This window comes from Theropithecus gelada, chromosome 8, assembly GCF_003255815.1.
Source record: "Theropithecus gelada isolate Dixy chromosome 8, Tgel_1.0, whole genome shotgun sequence".
NCBI classification, from domain to species: Eukaryota; Metazoa; Chordata; class Mammalia; order Primates; family Cercopithecidae; genus Theropithecus; species Theropithecus gelada.
Genome location: NC_037676.1, coordinates 1,070,609 through 1,086,690, shown reverse-complemented (window position 1 = coordinate 1,086,690; position 16,082 = coordinate 1,070,609). Strand labels below are relative to the sequence as shown.

Genomic DNA, 16,082 nt, shown 5'->3' with positions numbered 1-16,082 from the left:
TGTCTACACTGGAGCACATCTACACTGCAGGGAAGGCTGGGTCTTCTTATCCCATCATGCAGCAAACCGAGGTGGCAGCCTATGTGACCAACCTAGGGCCCAGGGCTCCTCAGTGACAGCCCAGAGCCTACTGCCCATACTCCTTGGGGTTGCTGTGCCATCTTCTAGAACCTACTATCTGGACAGGACTGGCTATCACCTATGTGGAAAGCTTTCCATCTGCAGGTATAACTGGGTTCTCCCAGAAATTTCTGGAAGGAAGAATTAGCTACACTGTGACTTAGGGCCCTGCAGGATCCTCAGTAGGGCAGGTCTTGGGGGATAGGATGTCCGTAGTGCTGGTCTCGCTTTCTTGCCCCCGACACTGTCTGGGTTGCCCATGGCTTTGCTGCCAAAGCTAGGGTGGGCTCGGCTGGCAGGCGGAGGCCCGTGTGTGTGTGCAAAGCGCTCTGTTTCCTCTGCTAAGCCTGCTGTGCATGTCACCAAGCCTAAAACTCCGCATCAGAGTCGTAGCTTCACTCAAGGACAGCGTCTTCTGACTCCTCCGTCAACACCTGTCGGGTGCAGGGGTGGCGGGAAGAGGCATCTCCACTCTACCTTGCCCTGATGTTGCAGTTTCAGCCAGGCCAGGCCCATCAGCAGAGGACACAGCCCTGATTTCAACCAGAGTCAAAGGCAGGGGCCATGAGCTGAGACCTGGGGTGGCTTCAGTGGCAGAGAACAGTGAGGCCAGCCCCACAGCCCAGGGAGTGCAGAGGCTCTAAGTGGTTTCAGAAAATTCAGGGTGGTGCCGGGCAAAGCTCATGCCTGCATCTTTTCCTTTTGTTTTCTGAAGAGGCGAACCCCTCTTTTCTGGGTGAGAGGTCAGGAGGTCTGGGACATGGATCCACAGTCGGCCTAGGGAGGCGGGCCTGGGGTGTGCAGGCTTTCCTGCCTGGGTTTAACCAGAAACACTTATCTCACCCAGAGGTCCAGGCAGGACTGGACTGGCCTCTGGCTGGGCTCAGCACTGACCAGGCAGCAGCCAAGAGGACTGGGACACAGCCCGGGGCCCCACAGAGCTGCTGCCGGCAGCCAGGCTGCCCTAGTGGTCCCCTCCTCCTCCGGGGTTGCCATGGCAACCGAGCAGGAGGGACCCTGCTGTCTGGCCCTGGCATTCATCTCTTGCTTCTCCAGCCTCATCTACATTCCAACCCTTGGTAAGAGCCGGTGTCGGAAGCCCTGACATGGAGATGACATCCTGCCGAGACCTGACCCTGGCCCCAGCACTGCGCGTGGCAGGGATGGGTTGCTGGGGGGTGTGTGTGTGTGTGTGTACATGTGTGTGAGAATGTGGTGGGGTTGTTGCCTTGCTGTGAGTGTGAGTGTGAGTGTGGGGGGTGGTTGCCTTGCTGGGTGTGTGAGTGTGAGTGTGGGGGGTGGCTGCCCTGCTGGGTGTGTGAGTGTAAGTGTGGGGGGTAGTTGCCTTGCTGTGTATGAGTGTGTGGGATAGTTACCTTGTGTGAGTGTGTGTATGGGGTGGTTACTCTCCTGGGTGTGTGTATGAGTGTGGGGGGTGGTTGCTCTGCTGGGTGAGTGTGAGTGTGGTGGGTAGTTGCCTTGCTGGGTGTGTGTGAGTGTGGGGGGTGGTTGCCTTGCTCTGAGTGTGAGTGTGGGATGGTTGCCTTGCGTGTGAGTGTGGGGGGTGGTTGCTCTGCTGGGTGTGTGTGAGTGTGGGGGATGGTTGTCCTGTTGGGTGTGTGAGTGTGTGGGATGGTTGCTTTGCTGGGTGTATGAGTGTGAGTGTGGGGTGGTTGCCTTGCTGTGTGTGTGAGTGTGGGTGTGAGGGGTGGCTGCTTTGCTGGGTGTGTGAGTGTGTGAGTGTGACTGCCCTGCTGGGTGTGTGTGTGTGAGTGTGCAGGGTGGTTGCTCTGCTGGGTGTGTGAGTGTGTGAGTGTGAGAGTGTGGGGGGTGGTTGCCCGCTGGGTCTGTGAGTGTGTGTGTGAGTGTGAGGGGTGGTTGCTCTGCTGGGTGTGTGAGTGTGTGTGAGAGTGTGGGGGGTGGTTGCTCTGCTGGGTGTGTGTGTGAGTGTGTGAGTGTGTGGGTTGGTTGCCCTGCTGGGTGTGTGTGTGTGAGTGGGGGGTGGTTGCCCTGCTGGGTGTATGTGGGGTGGCTTCCCTGCCTGGTGTGTGAGTGTGAGTGTGGGGGGTGGTTGCCTTGCTGGGTGTATGAGTGTGTGAGTGTGGGTGGTTGCCCTGCTGGGTGTGTGTGTATGAGTGTGGGGGGTGGTTGCCTTGCTGGGTGTATGAGTGTGTGAGTGTGGGTAGTTGCCCTGCCTGGTGTGTGAGTGTGAGTGTGGGGGGCGGTTGCCTTGCTGGGTGTATGAGTGTGAGAGTGTGGGTAGTTGCCCTGCTGGATGTGTGACTATATGAGTGTGGGGTGTGTGTTCTGGGTGTGGTTGGGGCTGAGTTAGGGACATGAGCGGGGCTGGATTAGGGGAGCGAGTGGGGCTAGGTTAGGGACGTGGGTGGGGCTGGGTTAGGGAAGTGGGCGGGGCTGAGTTAGGGAAGTGAGGGGGGGCCCTGGGTTAGGGAAGTTGGGGGTATGGGTTAGGGAAGTGGGTGGGGCTGGGTTAGGGAAGTGAGTGGGACTGGTTAAGGGAAGTGAGTGGGGCTGGGTTAGGGATGTAGGTGGGGCTGGATTAGGGAAGTGGGCTGCGCTGGGTTGGGGTATGGGCGGGGCTGGGTTAAGGAAGTGGGTGGGGCTAGGTTGGGGAAGTGGGTGGGGCTGGGTTGGGGAAGTGGGTGGGGCTGGGTTAGCGGTGTGGGTCGGGCTGGGTTGGGGTATGGGCGGGACTGGGTTAGGGATGTGGGCGGGGCTGGGTTAGGGAAGTGGGCGGGATCGGGGCTCCACAGGACTGTGCTCCTGGGGTTTTCTCCAAGCACCCTGTGGGCTACACTGCCCGGCGAGCATTCTCTCCAGCACATGTTGTCCAGCCAGGCAGCACTAGCCTTCACCCTTCCTGGAAGCCTTCTGTTTGCTGCCTGGGTTTCCCCTCCCTGCTGCACACCCTTGTGAGAACTTGACGGTCTCTTCTGAAGGAGGCTGATGCTGTGCCACAATGTCATATGCTGGCTGCTTCATGCCTGGTTCTACTTGAACGTCACCTCCACGCAAACCCCAGCCTGGGCCACAGGATGGAGCCCAGCACTCGCCTTCCTGGTGCTTCCTGGATTTCATCACTCACTCTATGATGTTGGTTGGTGTCTGTGTGTCTCACCCTTGAGGATGCCAGCTCCTAGCAGGCAGGAGCTTCCAAATTCTGTTCCTGACTGTGACCCTGGCACTCAGAGCAGTGTCCGGCACATAGTGAGTGCTCAGGAAACATGCTGAGTAAGACAGTGAGTACATGAATGAATGAAGAGGACTTTCTCGGCAGTCCATCTGGCCCTTTGTCCTTGTCTTTGGCCCTCACTGGTGAGCTAGGGCCCGCACTGCCTGAAAGCTCATCCGAGGGCTCGCCTGCTCCCTGAAGCCCTCTCAGATTCCCCACCTTCCAGGCCACCTTTCTCTGAATTCTCTGGGCACTTGCTTTCCTCATGCTGACTGCACACTGGCCCGCATGACCTTGAACTGTGGGAGTCTGTGGTCCTGTCTTCCTGACCAGACATGAGCTCCTCGAGGGGCAGGACACTGCTGCACCTTTTGTGCGCTGAGCACAGTGCCCTGCAAACAGCAGATGTTTGGTGTGTGCTGATGACGCTGATGGGGTGAAGTCAGTGAACAAAGTCCAGCCAGAGTCGTTCACAGCTCCAGATGACATCTCCCCAGCAGAAGACCTCCCACAGCTTCATGGGTAAGACTTTCAAAGTTGGAATGCTTCTGGTGGCTGAGTCATCTTTCCTGAGCTGAGATGCGGTAGTTTAGGAGGCTGGTCTCAACTTTTATGTCTCATCCTTCCCCGATAACCTGATGTTTGAATTTGACTCAGTCTTCAAACCTGGGTCAAACAGCACCACTCGACAGTCTTCTGTGCTTTTCTTTTTTTTTTTTTTTTTTTGAGACGGAGTCTCGCTCTGTCCCCCAGGCTGGAGTGCAGTGGCCGGATCTCAGCTCACTGCAAGCTCCGCCTCCCGGGTTCACGCCATTCTCCTGTCTCAGCCTCCTGAGTAGCTGGGACTACAGGCACCCGCCATCTCGCCCGGCTAGTTTTTTGTATTTCTTAATAGAGACGGGGTTTCACCGTGTTAGCCAGGATGGTCTCGATCTCCTGACCTCGTGATCCGCCCGTCTCGGCCTCCCAAAGTGCTGGGATTACAGGCTTGAGCCACCGCGCCCGGCCTTCTGTGCTTTTCTAAATGGAGCTGACGGCTTCCTCCCTTCACACTTCGATCTGAGCACTTCCCTGCCCACTCTCAGGTGCAGCAGTGCACCTGCTGGATGGTTTTACTGAGTCACATTTCTGATGTGCCTGTCGGGTGAACAGATCTATCTTTTTCCAGTATCCCTTCTGTGCGCATCACTCCTGTCTAATTTCAGGTGGTTCTGAAGGGACCATGAGTCATAGCACCTGCCCTTCACCCCAGACCCAGGAATACTCACGACGCCCAGAAAAAGACATTCATTTTAGCCCTTACTCTGTCAATAGTGACTGGGCCTGGGGATGTGCACTGGGCCACAAAAGGCCAATCAGAATATTTTCATGGGATGTAAACACAGACACTTGGAGAAATAGGGTCTTTTCATCAGGAGCAGCTCAGCTGGGAGGATATAAGCTTGAAGTTTCCAGTCTGGAGAAAGCCCGTTTGCAGTAAAAAGGGAATAAGCCCGAGGCAATGAGAACTAAGGGAAAAACAGAGAGAGAGAGAAAGAGAGAGCATCCTGCCATCTGAGCCCTTAGGCCCAGCAGAACCTAAAGAGTTAAAGAGTGAAACACACCAGAAGATCTCTTGCTGTCAAGAGAGGCCAGAATGGCACTGCCCACATTAGACTGGGCTTTGGGAGGGCAGACTCGCCCCTAGTTCTTCCCCTGGGTGCTCATAGCCACCTGCTGGGTGTAACCAGTTCAACTTCTACACATACTTTCTGATAATTAAATAAGCGCATGAATGACTAGTTTTCTCTCTATCATCCATTTCTCTATTTCTCATTTATACAGAAATAAATGAAAATTGTTAGAAGGAGGAGGAAAAGAAAAGGCCTTTTTCCTATTGTGCCAGGCACTGTGCAATGTCTATCTAGTTTAACCCCTGAAATGACCCTGAGGCACGACTGGTATTATCTAGTATCTCGTATTATCTCTACTGCAGGCAAGGAAACCACCGTTCACAAGGAAGTCAGGGAGGGAACCACCATTCCAGCTCAAGTCTCCCCAGCTCCACCATTGTGACCATCTTCCCAGAAGGCTCCATTTGTACAGAAGTAACAGGCATGTGAGCTTTATCGTACTTAAAAAGTCCAGTGTTCCTAGAAACCTCAGGGGCAAATAACAACGCGGAAATATTCCCAAGGCAATGCTTTGTTTTTCTGTAAAGTTGTTCTGGGCAGAAGAGGAAGAAGAGACTGAGCGCCTCGGTCTGCGGTGCCCAGCATGCGGGTGCTGAGTACGGCTGCTGCGGTGGGAGGGCCTCTTTCTGAGGCAGGGGTCTTGGTCCTCAGGCAGGGCTGGGCAGTGAGGGGACCACAGCCTAAGGGAAGTTCTGTCATTAACAACCTGTGACCCTGGACAAGTCACACGACTCTTTGGAATTCAACTGGAACAGGGACTCCTTCCTTCCTTCCTTCCTTCCTTCCTTCCTTCCTTCCTTCCTTCCTTCCTTCCTNTTCCTTCCTTCCTTCCTTCCTTCCTTCCTTCCTTCCTTCCTTCCTTCCTTCCTTCCTCTCTCTCTCTTTCTTTCTCTCTTTCTCTCTCTCCTTCCTTCCTCCCTCCCTCCCTCCCTCCCTCTCTCTCTCTTCTTTCTCTCTTTCTCTCTTTCTTTCTTTTACAGAGTTTTGCTCTTGTCACCCAGGATGGAATGCAGTGGTGCGATCTCAGCTCACTGCAACCTCCACTTCCCAGGTTCAAGTGACTCTCCTGCCTCAGCCTCCTAAGTAGCTGGGATTACAAACTCCTGCCACCACACCTGGCTAATTTTTGTATTTTTAGTAGAGACAGGGTTTCACCATGTTGGCCAGACTGGTCTTGAACTCCTGACATCAGGTGATCAGCCTACCTCAGCCTCCCAAAGTGCTGGGATTACAGGAGTGAGCCACTGCGCCTGGCCAGGAACTCATTTCATTTGTCTGTTTCGGTTGATGGGGGTGGCTCCTGGGCTAGTCCCAGGGACAACCGTGATGCTGTCCCTGGGGCCACCAGTGTAAGAGGATGGGTACATGGCATGAAACCCAGTACAGGACTCTGGGAGGGGGCAGGCAACCTAGTGGGCTATACCCCTAGATTGCCCTAATACTCTGACTTTGGGCAGCCCTGGGTGCCTCCCACCTGGGGTCCCAGCATTGCTGATGGGAGTGGGAGAAACATTTTAGACAGACCCAGCCTGGTGTGGAAGAGAAGGGAGTTCCTGGCCTGGGAGTCAGCTGCTGGGGTCCCGTCCCACCCTGAGCCATGGGTTTGGGTGTGATGACCTCTGCGCCCTCTTCCACCGTGACACATGCAGAGTCAGCCCACAGCAAAAGGTAGGGGGACCACCATGTCATGGAGCCACACCCATGGGGTCAGAGAGTAGAGGCGCCGACTCGCCCATGTTTCCCTGGGGACCGTCTCCCAGCAAAGCCTGGTCTGCAGTGTCCTATGCTAATGGTTGCACTTCAGCTCAGGATTGAAGCTTCCGTTTCCACACCTGGAGCAACAAGAGCAACCACATGCATTTTTTAATCACACTGCATTTGCAATTTTTCCCCCCCCACACACAATGACTTGAGCTAGGGAGGCCTCCCTAAGAATTATACCACAGAGAACTGCACACCAGAGCCATCGAAAGAACTGCCCCAGGTCCCACAGCACCACGAGTGGGGCTGGCTGGGCTTGCACCCAAGTCTTCTGACTCCAAGTTGAACCTTGCCCCTTGCATCTATTGTCTAGGAAACAGGGAAACTTTGCTTGTCTTGCTGGGACATTATGAGGAAAGAATCTATAAAAATACTTAAGACCTTTGCAGATTCAAAGTGCTGGGTCCATGCTGAATAATTGATGGGCTCAGGCTGCTTGGAGCTGACGCACAGTCCTCCTGCAGGAAGGCTGGGAGCGCGGAAACCTTCCTTTTCATTTAGCCCGCTGAAAGAGGCTGCTGAGAAAATCGCCAAGAAAGACGGCTTCCCTGTTGGTCAGAAAGAGGCCCTGGCTCCTGGGAGCCACAAATCTAATTTATGGCCTCCCTGAAAGGCGGGGAGAAAGCCCAGGGCCACTGCAGGGAGAGGGGCTCTTGGGACTCCCAGTCGCTGGTGTGTCCCTTCCAAGGCTGTGGGGCTCTGGGAAAGGGTGACCCTGGCAGGCAGGGAGAGGTGCCTGAGAATCTGAGAGTTTGATTTTGGAGGAGATGGAGAGGGGGAAAGTAGCCGTGGGAAAAGGAGAGAAGGATGTGGTTTTCCTCCCGGGAAATGCTCGACAAGGCATGGATGCTCAGAAGGGCTAAGGCAGTCTGCTGCCGCCCCGCCAACCGCCACATGAGACCCAGGGTTTTTCTGGCCAAAGGCCATGGTGGCAGTGGGGATTAGAGGGCAGAAAGTAGACACAGAGTGGCCTTTAGAGCAATCTGCAGAGATGAAAGCAGAATGCAGCGCGGGCCAGTGCCCCGGCTATACAAACAGGAAACACTTCCCAGCTGGCTGAAACTCAGATGCCAGGGCACAGCTAAGGACACTGGGGATGTGTGCCCTCCCTCATGGCTCCAGCCCACCAGAGTGGCTCCTAACCAGCTGGCATGGGCCTCAGCCTCCAAACAAGGCAGATCTAGGTCTATTAGAATCCACAGGATAATTGGCTCCAAGTTGGAAATAGGCAGAATCAACAAACTCCAGCTCAAGTGGGGATCTGTCCAGATGATCTGCTTTCTACTTTATCCGCAGCACAAATTCCAAAGCCCAAGATTTCTAAAAGACTTCCTAAGGCCTTTCACGGTGTTCCCTGTGCTTATGCCAACTGGGCACCTCCATGTTCAGGCTGGGGGTGCTGACCTACCAGGGACTAGAAGGGTCCTTAGGGTTTCCTGGTGTTTGGACGCAGTGGGGTCCCAGTGTGGCCTCAGCCCAGCCAGGACTGCCCAGTGCAGCCTGTAACTGGCTGCAGGCGCAGCGCTGTGCCTGCACTGGGGCTTGGCGGGGACATGTGGCCTGAGTGCCCGCGGGCAGGACAGAAAATGGGATGTGTGACTTTGCTTCCCTGCCGTGTCAGCTTGCATTGGAGGTACCGGGCTGCTGAAGCCTCTCGGGGTTCACACCTCACAGAGGAAAGGAATCAGGAGCAGGAGAAAGGGATGGAGCAGGTTAGCAACAGGGCAGAGCCGGGTGTCGGGGGACGTGGGTTGGTTGACAGCCAGCCCTGCCACTTACTAGTTCTATGACCTTGATCAACAGATTCAACCCTCCTAGGCCTAGGTTCCACAACCATGAAACAGGATTATAATGGATTGTACCTCACAGTCTTGGAAGGACCAAATGAGATCAAGTTTACATGAATTTTTAGTTACACCTCTAATAGGACTGTCACCTCCTGCTCTTGACTGTACTTGGCTGTCATTCTCCTTGGTCCATCCAATTAGCAAATGGCTCCTGCACTGACAAAGTTAACTGAAGCATGCAGAACAGCATCTTACTGCCAACTCAGGACTCTACTGCATAAACCGCCTTTACTCATCAGCAGCCCTGCCAGACTCTACACTCCCTGAGGGCAGGGCCTTCAGTTTCTGCTTCCTTGGTAGGGTGGTGCATTTGGATCCTAAACTCCTTTGCAGAGATGGTGGGCTGTTCTGTGTGGTTTCATTATTCCAGCTGCAACCTGGGTGAATTCAAATCAGTAACAGCCACCCCCACCCCACTCGCAGCCACTGCCTCCCAGCAGAAAGCATCTGCATCAGAGGCGGCCGGGACAGGCACTTGGGCGTCTTTATCTCTGGTCAGCATTGGGCATTTGATGATTAGCAAAGTAAACATTAGAAATGCGTTCTCATTGGTAAAGACAGAGGTATTCAAGATATGTGGGTTGGCTAAATGAACTCAGAGACACTCTTGACTCAGGAAAGAGCAGGAGAAAGAATCCATGAGAGCTCCAGGGAGGTGTGGTCAGGGCAGCAGAGAGCAGATTGCTGGGCTTCACCGAGCCCACAGGACAGGCTGTAGAGGCTGCTGGACCCGTGTGCAGGTAAATATTTGTCCAAAAATGTGTACATGTCTGGCAGAATCTGCTCTGAGGCTGCTTTCATTCAAACTTGATAATGAGGTTGTCTTCACCTTCCTCCAAGTTTTCAGCAGCTGCTATCAAACAAATAAACAAAACAGCAGCAGCCACACAACCAAACCTGGGAGGTGCCTTTGTGACTCGAGGGACTTAGGTTAGTTCACACCTGGCATGAGGCTTCCAGAGTGAAGTGTGTAGAGATGATCACAGGACTAGTGAGGTAGTGTCACTTTCAACTTGATGGTGGACAGTGGGGGCCAGGTCCCTAAGGCAGGGACCCTCACCCAGAACCTTCCTGGGTGGCCACCACCTTAAGGGTGCACCTGCTGACCTAGGGGCTGCTGTGCCCAGCCAGCTCGCAGAGGCTCCGCTAGCTTCCTGGAATGAGGAAATGCTGCTCAGCCTTCGAGAAGGCCTGGAACTGTAGCCAGTGCGCAGGTCACCGCCTAGGCTCTTTCCATACCTGCCACTGGACCTGGAAAATGGGGTCTGACCTGGGCCTGTCCCTCTAGGTCCCAAGGGACAAGCCCTGCGAGGGAGCCCTTGGGCATCTACTGCCAGCTTCCACCTTTGGATCAGGATGCCCTGGAAGGAACTTCTGGCCACACTGAAGAAATGGGGGCTTGGTCTATGCCCCCAACGGGAGAAGGTGAACCCCATCCTCTGCAGGTCTCTGCAAAGGCCGCTGGGGAGGAAGATCACACTTACGGGTACCCGAGGGACCCTTTGGAAACTCCTCAGTGAAGGGAGCTTTGCGGTGGGGGAGCAAAGCCACTCCCCACTAGAGATGACAACTTGGGGGAAACTACTGTGCGCTGAGGCCACGTGGCAGGGCCCTGGCGTGGGGAGGAGCCTGACGCTAGACAGCTGCTGCTAGAGAAGACAGGCCCCTTGACAGCTGTGCCCACAGGGAGTCTGGGCTACTGCTCTGCACAGTCCTTCTCTTGAGAGTGGCTGATGGATGAGATTTGATGCTGCCTGGCAGAGCTGAGCAGGCAGGCAGTGCCCAGGAGGAAAGGGGGTGAGGTGGGAGCAGCCCCCCTCAAACTGCTTTGCTCACCTCTCTCCAGGCTTGTCCTTCCTCTCCAACACTTCTCCAGAGGGAAGTGGTACGGGTCAGGGTGGGGAAGCGTTGGCCTTTAATGGACAGGGCAACAGTCCTAACCAGGGAAAAGCTGAGACCTGCGGCCTACCCGACTCATCCTGGCAACACAGCCCTCGGTGGCAGCTCAGACTCTACAGATGATCGCAGAGTCAGTGAGGCTCACCTGTTGCCCCTTCTAAACTCTTTTCTCACCCTGCCCCATCCTTCCTGCTCCCCACCTCCCCCTGCCCACCATGTAGCCCATCCTTGGCTCCTCAAGGTCTCTTTCAGTCTGTGCTTTTCCTTCCTTTCTCCACATGACAATCCAAGTCTCAGAGTGCATTTGCATAATAAGAGCCAGCCAGGCTAATCCTAAGGGATTTCCAGTTAGTGGCACGTGAGTGCTCTCCCACCCCCGCTGGAAACCAGGAGCAAAGTTCTCAGTTATTCATCTTCCGCCTTTGCAAGCAGCTCAAGTCCCTTGGGAAAGCACAGCTCCCAAAGGGTTCTGGGAATTCCAGGAGCTCCTGTAGGGCCAACCGGGCTTTCTGCGAGCAAGATTTGCCTAGAGAACACAGCAGCCAGGGTGTGAGAAGCCTAGCAAGTAGTTTCTTCCTCATTGGCCTGGGGCTCTGTGGCTCTCTCTCAGCAAACAGTTAGGTACCGCCTTAATTTATTTCCCTGCCAGAGTCCCTCTTGGAGGGGGGCCAAGCTCATAGACAGGAAGGCGGGGACTGGCAATTTAGTGGAAATCCATGCATGTAATTGGGAGGACCAGAAGAACAGGAGCAAGTGCGCAGGGAGTCTGGGGGTTCTGGGCAGGCAAGGAGGAGAACAGGGTGTGGGGGAGCAACCCTTTCTTCTGCTTCAGGTGAGAAGAATTGAGGCTGGCCAGGCCCGACGGCACAGACTTGCAAGCTCCTGATAGAAGAAATGGCTTTCCTGGCTCCACCAGGTTCCTCAAGAAGGCAGGGGACCTTCTCAGGTCACGAGATGAGCCCCACCACACGGTTCTCATTTCATCTGGGTGTGAGTGGTTTCTGCCCCTCTCTGGGCCTTAGGTGCCTCAGATTTCCCAAAGCAGCCTTCCTTTGAGAGCACTGTCCCAGGAGTCAGGCACGTGAGGCTGTCTCTGCTGTCTCACTAGGTGTGGGAGCCACACCAGGTCACTTAATTTCTCAGAGTCCCATTGGCAAAACAAGGATAATAGAGTCCCCTTGAAGGGTGATGGGGAGGATGGAGTGGCCAAGGGATGTGAAGGGTTTCAAAGTAGTGCATGGTCCATAAATGCACTCAAGAAAGAAGAACTGTCATCTTTATCCACTCCAAGCACAGCCCATGGCTGCTTTCCAAGCTCCTTAAAAACACACTGCAGAAGTTCCTATCCTGCCGCCGCTCTCAGGCAACAGGCGCCACCGCACCTCTGCTTTCCCAAGACTTTGTCTACGCTCTCCAGGCTCCGTCCTGAGCTTAGTGAGGGGGCAGGACTGTGCCTACTGTATCAATGGGAAGCTGCTTTGGAGCACGTGTCCCTTTGGGAAAACCCTGTGGATAGGGACCTGATCTCATCTGCTGGGATTCTCCAGCAATGACAGGGAGTTTGTGGAAACCTGACTTGGGAGAACCTGCTTGCAGGCATAAGGCAGTGGCCAGCCTCCAACCTAGAGTCAATCCTCCTTCCAGATTTTCCCAGGAGGTCCCAGTCCTCAGAACTCCCTCCAAGCCCCACCGGGAACAAGAACCAGGCAGGAATGGGTTTGCAAAAAAGCAATACATCCAACCTGAGTTGGCTGAAGAAGACACCCCACCCCTTGTGGTCTGTGGTCCCGTGTCTCGGTGACTCAGGATGCCCACCTTCAAGGCTGACCTGCTCATTCCCGGGGGCCCTTTGGGCTGTGCCGTTCCCTCAGGTCACATTGGCTTGGGTCCTTAGAGCACCCTGGTGCCCACGTGCCCTGGGCCACTTCTCCTGAGTTAGGGATCGCATCCGTGGGGACAGAAAACTTCCATTTCACTGAACCTGAAGACAGGAGCCAGGCTGGGCTTGGAGGTCACCAGCTGCCTGGGAGGGGACCCGGAGAGGCTGAATGGGGCCCTCCCTCTCAGACGGCAGACCCCAAACCCCCACCCAAAATCCGAGCCCTGACAGGGCCAGCAGGGAGATGAAGTCAAGTCCAGCCCTGGCTGCCCGGCTCCTCTGGGAGGGCAGCGAGCCCGCAGGAGCGGGAGCGCATGAGCGGCCTCTCCCCGGGGCGGTGGGCGCACGCCCCCTCCGGGGCGCTTTGGGATCGGGCTGCTCCGCGCCACCGCTCGCTCTGGGGACCTGCGACGCCTCAACCCCTGCCCAGGCGCGCCGCTCGCCGCGGCCACACCTCCCAGCCCCTGGGAAAGTCCCCGCCGCCGGCGCGAACCCACCTTCCGGGCGCCCAGGGGCCCTGCTGGGGACTCGCCGGGGTCCCCGCTGCCTCCTCCTGGGCGGGTCCGCGCTGCCGGGCTCCGGTTCGGCCTCAGCTCGGCGCTACCGCCTGGCCTCTCCCAGCTCCGGTGAATTCTCGGCGCTGCTGCTTTCGGAAAGGACTTTTTTTTTTTCCCCCTGCGTTGCGTCAGGGCGGTTGCCTGGCGACGGCCGAGCTCTCAGCCGCGAGCCTTTCACCGCGATCCCTGCCGGGCATTCTCGCCCCGGGTCCGAGAGCGCCCAGGGTCCTAGCGCCCCGTCGGTTCTCCGGCCCGGGCGGCTCCCGCCAGTGGAGACGAACTGCATGCCTTCGCCAAACCCCAGATGAAACCAAACCCAAACATCCATTTTCTCATTAAACCCGAAACCAAGGCAGTTTCCCCCAATTGTGGCAACGTGGCTGCGCCACTGTCAGCAGTTTGTCCGCATGGAGGGGGCAAGGGGACCCCAAGCCCACGGCCTCACCCGCCTACACACGGCTGGAGTTCATCGGACTGCTCCAGAGCGCCTACCGTGGGCAACACCCCCCGACGACCCAGCAGGGCAAGTGTAGGTATCTCTGGCTGCCAGATGAGGAAACTGAGGCGCAGAGACCTGAGCGTTTGCCCCACTAACCACAGGGTGCCTGTCCCACCAGGGGCGCGGCATCGGCCACCTCTGGCTGTCCTTAGATCCTAAGACCCAGTCTCTGCTCCATCAAAGCCCAGAGCTGCAAACCCTAAGGCACACGCAGGACAGCAGCTCGAGCTGCCCGGCCCGCAGGTCTTCAGGACCAGTCCCAGCTTCTGACGAGGGGTGCAGGCCAGACACCGGAGGCCCCAAGGCTGGTTACTCGTTGAGGATCTCTTACCCCAGACCTCACCAAGCACCTTTCCTAGATGCCCGGGGCTGGAAGCGTCTTTCAAAGCGCTCCAATCTGCCATTCTTACGATAGCCCTGGGCGTGCGCGCAGGCGCCGTCTACATGGGCAGACGCGGAGCTGAGTGGTGGTGGGGCTGCAAAGTGACTGGCGCAGGCTCCAGGCAGGTGCACCGCTGACGGGGCCTTCTGTGGGGCCTTAGCCCCTGCAGGGGCCCGAGACCCTCGTGCTGCCCTCTGGTGCCCGTGTCCTTCACTGCAACTCCGCATCCAGCCCTGACCTACTCCCTTCCTTTCTGACCTTCACTGGAAGGTCCTCCAAGGGACGTCGTCTAAGGAGACATCTTGCCAGTACAGACCTAGTCATGCCAATAAGGCAAGGGTCCTAAGCCAGCGGGTGTATTAACAGGCGTCTTTTGGAGAGTGACGGAGTTGATCCAGATCGTCTGATTCCAGCTCCTAAACATCACACCTTCCTTCTTCCTGCCCCCTGCCACTGTCCCTACTCAAGCCACCAGCAGCTTGCCCTACCCAGTTCTGGGACCTGCCACCCGGGTCCAAGCGTGCGCGCAGTCTCCTTACTGATCTCCCTTTACCCACTCTCAGCGCCTCCCAAGCCAGTTACTCCTCCACAAGCAGGGGAAACTTAAGAATGGAAGTTCAGGCCGGGCGCGGTGGCTCAAGCCTGTAATCCCAGCACTTTGGGAGGCCGAGGCGGGTGGATCACAAGGTCAGGAGATCGAGACTATCCTGGCTAACATGGTGAAACCCCGTCTCTACTAAAAATACAAAAAACTAGCCGGGCGCGGTAGCGGGCGCCTGTAGTCCCAGCTTCTTGGGAGGCTGAGGCGGGAGAATGGCGTGAACCCGGGGGGCGGAGCTTGCAGTGAGCCGAGATCGCGCCACTGCACTCCAGCCTGGGAGACACAGTGAGACTCCGTCTCAAAAAAAAAAAAAAAAAAAAAAAGAATGGAAGTTCAATCTCAGCTACTTCTGCTTAAAGGCCTTCAATGGCCCCCAGTCCTCGGAGGATTAAGAGCTAGCTTGGCTGCAGGGGCCTGGTTGGCCTCTGTCCATCTCTAGGGCCTTGTCTTGCACGGACCCTTGCTCCCCAGACAGATGCTCTTCCAGTCCCTCTGTACACCTGCTCCTCCCCACGGGCTGCTGCAGCTCTGCCTCCCAAGGGAACCCCAGGTTACAGGTGCTGGCAGCCCCCTGCATTATCTCCTTCATGGACCAGTTATAATTCCAAGTTTACCTGTGAGGTTATTTGATTGGTGCCTGTCTCCCTCTGAGGAAGCAGGCTCCGGAAGGGCAGGCACCCTGTTTGCAGGCAGAAGCCTCAATCTGGACTTGGGGATGCAGCATCCTTCTGGGTGCTGGCTGTTTCTGACCGCAGCCCTGGTGCTGAGCCCTAGTTGGCTGCGTTGCTCACTGGTGTGCCCATGGCCCTGGCACACGGTGAATGCTCCAAGGTCTTTTTGGATGGGCCATTCAGCCCCATCTGGAAATGCTTTGTCCCACCTCTACCTCCTGGCTCCCCATTTGAACTGTGGCTTCTATTTCTGCGAGTGCAGATGCTTTCTCATGGGGGAATTGTCGCATGCCTCAAATGGACAGGCAGCCTGTCCAGGGCAAGGGTGGCATCTTGCCCTGTGGCTCCCATTCTGCCTGGCATGTGCCTATGGGCAGGAGGGTGATCAGTGATGGGGACCAGGAGGAGAGTGGGCCAGAGGAAAGAGGAAGGGGAGGAGGAAGAGCGGTCTTGGTTGGAGTAGACTCGACTCCAACATCAAACCATATGGAGTGGTCAGATAAATGAGCTAGCACAGAATGGTATGTAGCCTTAGAAATAATATTCTCAAAAACTATTTGATCATATAGAAAAATACTAATGATTTAATGCTAAGTAAATAAGACTGGGACACCAAATCCTGTGTACATTATGAAACTTCTCATTCTAATATCTAATTCATATGCATGCATGGAAAAAAGATTGGAAGAGTACATGCAAATATTAGCTGTGGTTATCTCTGGGCTGCAGGATAATAGAGGATTTAAAATGTCTTCTGTAAGCCTGCATTCGTTTTCTACAGTGAATCATTTTGTAATGAGAGACATCAAGAAACACTACTCAAAAGGGAAGAATGCACTGTGTTGGTGTTCCTGATAGCACTTCCTTTTGTATCAGGCACTCTGAAACTCAGTGATGGTGGGAGGATCTGGGTGGGCCAGAGAGGGCAGGGCCACCTAGAGGCTCCTCCTTCCCCTTGATTCCTTACAGAGAAGTTTTCTTTCAAGCGGTGCATGATGCA

General features: G+C 55.7%; 1 protein-coding gene across 1 annotated transcript in view; it reads right to left on the bottom strand.

Moving 5' to 3' along the window:
• FAM167A (family with sequence similarity 167 member A) overlaps window positions 1-13,838 on the bottom strand; it is a 43,835-nt gene extending 29,997 nt beyond the window's left edge. Inside the window, exon 1 of the mRNA XM_025394271.1 lies at window positions 13,760-13,838. The gene's annotated coding sequence lies outside the window, so the exon portion shown is untranslated. The remainder of the gene's footprint in view (window positions 1-13,759) is intronic.
• Window positions 13,839-16,082: the final 2,244 nt, after the last annotated feature.